The sequence below is a fragment of the Rhinopithecus bieti genome, unplaced genomic scaffold (assembly GCF_001698545.2).
Source record: "Rhinopithecus bieti isolate Rb0 unplaced genomic scaffold, ASM169854v2 scaffold_42113, whole genome shotgun sequence".
Lineage (NCBI taxonomy): Eukaryota > Metazoa > Chordata > Mammalia > Primates > Cercopithecidae > Rhinopithecus > Rhinopithecus bieti.
This window is the reverse complement of record NW_016818444.1, coordinates 522,253-529,309: the sequence shown is the minus strand read 5'-3', so window position 1 is coordinate 529,309 and position 7,057 is coordinate 522,253.

Here is a 7,057-nt window from a genome sequence, read left to right as displayed (position 1 = left end):
CAGGTAATTAAAACACAGGTTTCATTCTTTGACAATTTTGGAGAAAACAATCTTGTTTCTGTTTGCCAACTTGTATAGACAAAATGTTATAAGGGAAATAAAATACTTTTAACCAGATTTTTGTGTGTGCCAGAAGGTACAAAGCCAGAATCTTCCATCTTGTGCTTTGCTTTTTAGGCAAATTTAGAGAAATAATTTACTTAGCCTCATAATTTGGATATTACATAATTGCTAGGTAAGAGGAAATTTTCTTAAGATCAATAACTTGCTTAGTCCAACGGCACGAGGGCCATCTTCATATCCCTATTCCTGGTACCCAAGCATATTGCAAATGACTGAATGTGTAACTTCTATTCATGTTCAATCCAGTTTATGATGCTTTTAGTCACAGAAAACATTAGAGTGTATTTTCTTTTCAGATTAAACACCAATGACCCATCAAAAACAGCTGCAGCATCTCTAAAAAAAAAGTGAATGGTGGGAAACATGAGCATAGTTCTGCCATTACCTTGGTTTTCAGTAATATCAGCTCTCTCCCCAGTTCCTGGTTTTCTGTTATTTGCATTTGTTGTTGAAAAGAAGGTTTTCCTGCATTCTTCAAAGGCAAAAATAGAAGATCTATTTGTCGATGTTTTCTTTATTCAAAGCAAATATGGTTAGCCTACACACAACCCCTCAAATCTTGGCTTTGTCTCTCAGTCATCAATCCCATTAGCAAGGACACTGAGAGTGGAAGCATGCAATGCCATTATTACAGGCAGCTGAATATTCTTGCTTTAAAGAAAGTTATATATTATAACAAAAGGAGCATAAATTGGAATTGATTTCATTAGAGGAATTTAACACCCGCGAAATAATGACACTGTTTTTTTCTTTAGGGACACTATTACATTACCATTTTGCTTCACTAAATTAAAAATGCTATCAACTTGGTAGTAAATTCTGAAGTATGTTACTGAGCAAACTCTAAAGGCCATAGAGAGGCCTGGAGCTCACATATATCAGCAGAAATGAATTAGACACAAAGTTTAAAAATCAGCTTTCATTACAGGAAACTTTGAAAACACATCAACATTTCATCTCTTTAAAAAAGAATACTTCATTTTAATGACTCAGCAGATAACTCCACTGATGTTTAGCTGCTAAAAGAGGTAAATTTAATGATGCCGAGTATTTCAGAGTTCAAGAATATTTGGACTATAGACTACTCTACAATAATTGGAATGTATTACAAATGAGTTTCCCCATGCCTATTTTCTAAATGAGTGCTTAAAATGGCCTGGTAGATAATCCCAGTGAAATGATTTTAAGAACTGGTCAAATGATCAGGCATGTTTTACTGCCTGGGAAGTTCAGTGTAAATGATGTATAAGCAGAAAGCTTGTGTGTGTGTATGTGTGTGTGTGTGTGTGTGTGTGTGAGAAAGAGAGAGAGAGAGGGAGAGAGAGAGAGAGAGCAGGGTGCAAATATTAAACTAAAATGAATGACTGAGTTATCTTCAGAAGAAGGGTTCTGCCCTGCTTGTATTTTTCTAACTGGCATCAATCAATTGAAATGTCACAAGCATTAACGATTGCCAAGGAAAAAAGTGAGCAAAGCAGAAGCATTAGAAGGGACTAAAAACCTATCAGATGACCAGAAGAGTCTGTTCCAGTGGGAGGCATTCAGAAGCCAAGCGTCACACGGAATGTGGATGGATAAGGGTAGTTACACACAAAAGGAAAAAAAAACTGCAGGACCTATTACAGTAAAAGAGGCAAACATAGAATTATTATCTGGACAATGGCATTTATCAGCAGAAATGAACGTTTATTCTAAATCTAAGGCACCTTTTCTCATTTTGTAGATGTAGACTAGTGAAAAATAAATTTGCTAACCCTTTCCTACAAAATCTCTGGTTAATTTTAATCTTTTTACAGACATTTATATTGCAAGATTTTTGGCTGTAAATATATTTTCATTTGTGATTAAATTTACTTTTTTAAAAAAATAGATTCTATGACATTATTTAGACCTCTCATAATTTTATATGATATATGACCCCATTTCATCAAGCTGAAAAATCACATTGCCATAAGTAAACTCAATTTCAATGGCCACTGAACTCTTTGCTGCTGTATACAAGGAGTCGAGTTTTTTTCTCCTTCTCCTACAATTTTTGGGATTCGTGTGTAGATACTCCTCGGGGAGTTTAAACATCTGACAAAATCCTTATGACTTCTGATTTTTTAAAATTTACTTCATTTTTCCAAACACAGTCACATATCTTTCCCTTCAATCACTACAAAGACTCCAGAGAACAAATTGATACTTTCTATAGCAAGCATGGATATACAACAAAGAAAGTAAATATGTGGCTATTTTATTTCTCAAAAGGTCAGTTTTAACTTAACTTTGGTCTCTTTATTCTGATAATGCCCCATATGTTGCAGAGGTGCACTCTCCTATTGAAAAATAATGTACTGGTATCTTCATATACCTTGGATTTCATCTGGGAAGTGAGATTCTAGAGAAAAGTTTTACCTTTCTTTTATGTTATTGTCATTTTTTTTTTAAGACAGATCTCACTAGGTCTCCCAGACTGCAGTGCAGTGGTACGGTCTCAGTTCACTGTAACCTCAAAATCCTGGGCTCAAGTGATCCCCTTGCCTCAGCCTTCTTAATAGCTGGGACTACAAATGTTTGCCACCACACACAATTTTCTTTTTCTTTAATTTTTTTATTTAACGTTTTGTAGAGACAGTGTCTCACTTCATTGCCCAGGCTGGTCTCGAACACTGGATCTCAAGCAATCTCCCTGCCTCGGCCTCCCAGAGTGCTGGGATTACAGACATAAGCCACTGAAAGCAGCTTCTTCCTTTTAGTTTAAGCCTACCTCATCTGTCATTATTTTTGGACTGTTCATCAACCTTTCCATAATGATGGTAACTATGGCCCAAGATAACAATTCCTTCAACAAAAATCACAACACCACTTTAAGGAATGTGTTTATACCCAGTAACTCCCAACAATGAGTTCAGAACACAACAGTCTACTACTTTAATTCTATGTTATGTAATACCACATAATAAATAAAATAATATCACTGTTCATTAGGCCATCGAAACTCTGCCCATTCCGCTTTATAATCCCTTCCACGGTTAGAAAATGGAGACTATGTTAGTACGTTCTTCATCATTTCTTCTTGTATCTTCTCATCTCCTAAGTATACTTCAAAAATAATAGTTAAAAAACACATAAGCTCGGGCGCGGTGGCTCACGCCTGTAATCCCAGCACTTTGGGAGGCCGAGGCGGGCAGATCACGAGGTCAGGAAATCGAGACCATCCTGGCTAACACGGTGAAACCCCATCTCTACTGAAAAGAAAAAAATAAAATTAGCTGGACGTGGTGGTGGGCGCCTGTAGTCCCAGCTACTGGGGAGGCTGAGGCAGGAGAATGGCATGAACCTGGGAGGCAGAGCTGGCAGTGAGCCAAGATGGTGCCACTGCACTCCAGCCTGGGTGACAGAGCGAGATTCCATCTCAAAAAAAAAACAAAAAAACAAAAAAACAAAAAACAATCAACCAAACAAAAAAAACAAAACAATAAAAAAAACTAAACAAAAAAACACATGACCATATAACTAAGTAAAAAACATACTTCTATAATTTGATACTTAAATCTTTATATGGGAAAAAAAGAAACATTGCTCTCTCAAAATAACAACAAATATTTTGAGAGCTAGTACTAGCTTAAACAGACAATTTACAATTTATGTTGCCAAAGATCTCAATTTTCAGTCCAAAATTTACAATTTTCTTCAGTAACAATGAGCTATTCCTTGCTTCGTATTTCCCTTTTAGATGTTATTTGATTATTTGTTATTTTCCTCAACTCTTTGATAGCAAATGGTTTTATGAAATAGGATATAATATTTCATATAGCAGTTGTGGTCTCTTTGCACATGTAGGCTCTAATACTAGTCTAGTAATTTGGGAAGAATGGACAGAATAGTAGAATGCTCCATTTCAATATGTGTCTTAAGCTGTGTTCTCTAGTATGCAGCAGATATTGAAGATGATACTCTAGCTAGGTGCTCATATAGTCTCTGTTTAAGGATTCAGTTGAATAGATATTGATTCAAGGTAACAATTGATTAGGTTTTCTTAAATTTCCAACAAAATTTGCTGTAAGATTAAACATAGGGACAGCTTTTCAGGATTAAAGCATCACATAGTGACTTTAAGGCTCTTTGATCTACAGTTGTTGCATCACATTGATATCACTGGGGTGGGAATGCTTGCATGTGTAATCTTAATAAGAGCTAATAAAAAGGCCAGGACCAAGCCTATCTGTTTATGGAGTTGTGTGTACCTGTGAAGACATTTTCAGTGTCTTGCTTTGAATGGCTAAGCTACATTAACTGCATAGAATACTTAAGTGGAAAATTAAAATATGAGAAATAAATAAATAAATAAAAATAGTTGTTTATAGTTCTGGAAATTCAGGTTCTTTAAAGTTGAATTGGCAGAGATTTGATTGACAGGGTTATTCATAATTAGAGTACGGTTGATTTAGAGGTATGGTATATTGGGACAGAGCATTCATAGGGGTTTGCTCAAGGTATCATATTAATATTAGGGCAAAAGTTTAGTTAAAATAGTTGTTATGCATAATGGAAGATTTGCTTGGTAGGAGGGCTTTAAGATTTTTTAGAAAATTATATCAGTTGAGGCGTAGCTGTTGGGGTATTCATGGCTAAAATATGATATCTGGGCTCTGACTGGCTTGCATTTTCATCTCTTGTTTTGGGAGTTTGGCAAGGGTACGTTTACCTAGGTTGATGATGAAGTCATTGATGAGGAGAGGGGACTTGCAGATTTAATCAGAAATAGTCCTTGAAATTCAGCATGTGTGCGTGAGTGTACATGCATGCATAAGTGTATGTGCTTGCTTGAGTGTGCATGCGTGTGTGAGTGTCTATTGATTAATTGTTAAAACCTCATGGTTGTTACGTCAGTCTGGAGTATTCAATATAACATCAACTACAATGATTTTGTCAGGAATCAGGCTTCCGCCATGCTGAGTGACAACAACCCCAAAGTTAAAAATAGCAAATGCGTGACAGTGCTCCCGTGACTGGTTAACAGGGTAGTAGTCATTAGTATCTCGACATGTCTTATTTAAGGGGAACATGTGGGAGATCTTAATTTTATGACCCTGAAGTAAGGGCCAGATGCCAGGTATAGTTTCAGCATAGTCACCCCCAAGTTTCATAGGCCCGGAGCAAGGAGGGTAGCACTCCCAAGCAGGATGATGATTTCTCAGAGGTTGGTAGCTTAAGAGACCAAAAGCTGGTAGGGGATATTCATGTTTAGGAGGAATATTTTAACTGAAATGTGTTATGTCCGATGAATGAACATAGGTACTAAACAATATTAAGGATTTACAGTACTGGTCAATATCCATGTGAGGCAGGTCTTATTGTACATTCAATAATGATGATGTGTGACAGTTGATTAAAAAATTGCTAATACATGCTTATAGGCATATGGACTAGGTTTTTAATGTATTGTTATGTATGAATGTACTATGTATGAACAAGCAATGATAGTACTATATATTATTCATGGGGACTAGCAGTAATGCATGAAGTACATAAAAGCACCGTTATAATAGTGCTGGTTTATTAATACTGACATGGTTGTCAAAGTATTTGCTGAGAAAGAATTCAGGGAACAGTTTAATTAAAATTTCAACTTTGGTGTTACTGGTGAATGGGAAGGCTTTTGCCCTGAGTTGTCCGGGGGGGGGAGATCCTCCATTTCTGGTTTACAAGACCCGAGTATTGAATTATACTACAAGGGCATCTACATTTAAGTAGTTTATTTTCAATTAGGCCAGTGAGTGGTATAAGGGTGAGGATGGTAGAAAAGTACTTAATAGATGCTGTCTGCCTGATGGTAATAAAAGGGTATTCCACTGGCTGCCCTCCAACTCATGTGAGTGTAAATAGGTCGGCCACTAAAATTCAGAATAGACATTGACTCAACATAACAAATAATATTATACTTTATTGTTTAGACGTGTAAAGTACAGGAATAACTGCTGGAATGAGATTGGAGAATACAAGGGCCAGTATGTCTCCTAGTTTATTAGGGATGGAGCATAATATTGCACAGGCAAGCAAAAAGTATCATTCTGGCTTAATGTGGGATGAAGTGTTGAGGGGTTTGGCTAAAGTGTAGTTATCTGGGTTGCCCAGGAGGTCAGGTGAAAGTAGCACTAGAGTTATTAGAAGGAGGAGGAGAAAAATTTAACCTAAAATATCTTTGGTTGCATGGTAGGGGTGGAAGGTAATTTTGTTGGAGTCAGATGAAACCCCTGAAGGGTTACTGGATCTTGTTTCATGAAGGAATAAAAGGTGAACAGCTGCTAGAACTGTAATGATGGAGAGTAAGATGAAATGGAAAGTGAAAAATCATGTAAGGGTGGCTTTGTCAATTGAGAATGCACCTCAGATTCATTGCACAAGGTCAGTTCCAATACATGGGATGGCTGATAGCAGATTTGTAATTCCTGTGGCGCCTCAGAATGATATCTGGCCTCATGGGAGCAGGTAGCTTATGAATGCTGTTGCCATAGTTGTGAGTAGGAGGATAATGCCGATATTTCAGGTTTCCAGAAATTTAAATGATCTATAGTATAAGCCCTGGACAACGTGTAAGAAGAGGCAGATGAAAAATAATGAAGTGCTGTTAGCATCAAAAGAGTAGATCATTCAGCCACAGTTTACATATCAGCAAATGTGAGTGACTGAAGAGAAGGTGGTTGAGGTGTCTTATGTGTAGTGCATGGCCAAAAATAGTCCTGTAATGACCTGGGGGATTAGGCGGGCACCAAGAAATGAAGTGAAATTTCATCAGGTAGAAATATTAAATGGTGTGGGACAATCAATGAGTGAGTAATTCATAATTTTTATTATTGGTGTGTTTTGTGGATATTGGTCATTGGCATTCTGATAGTTGAAATACAATGATGATTTTTTGTGTCATTAATCATGATTATACTCCATA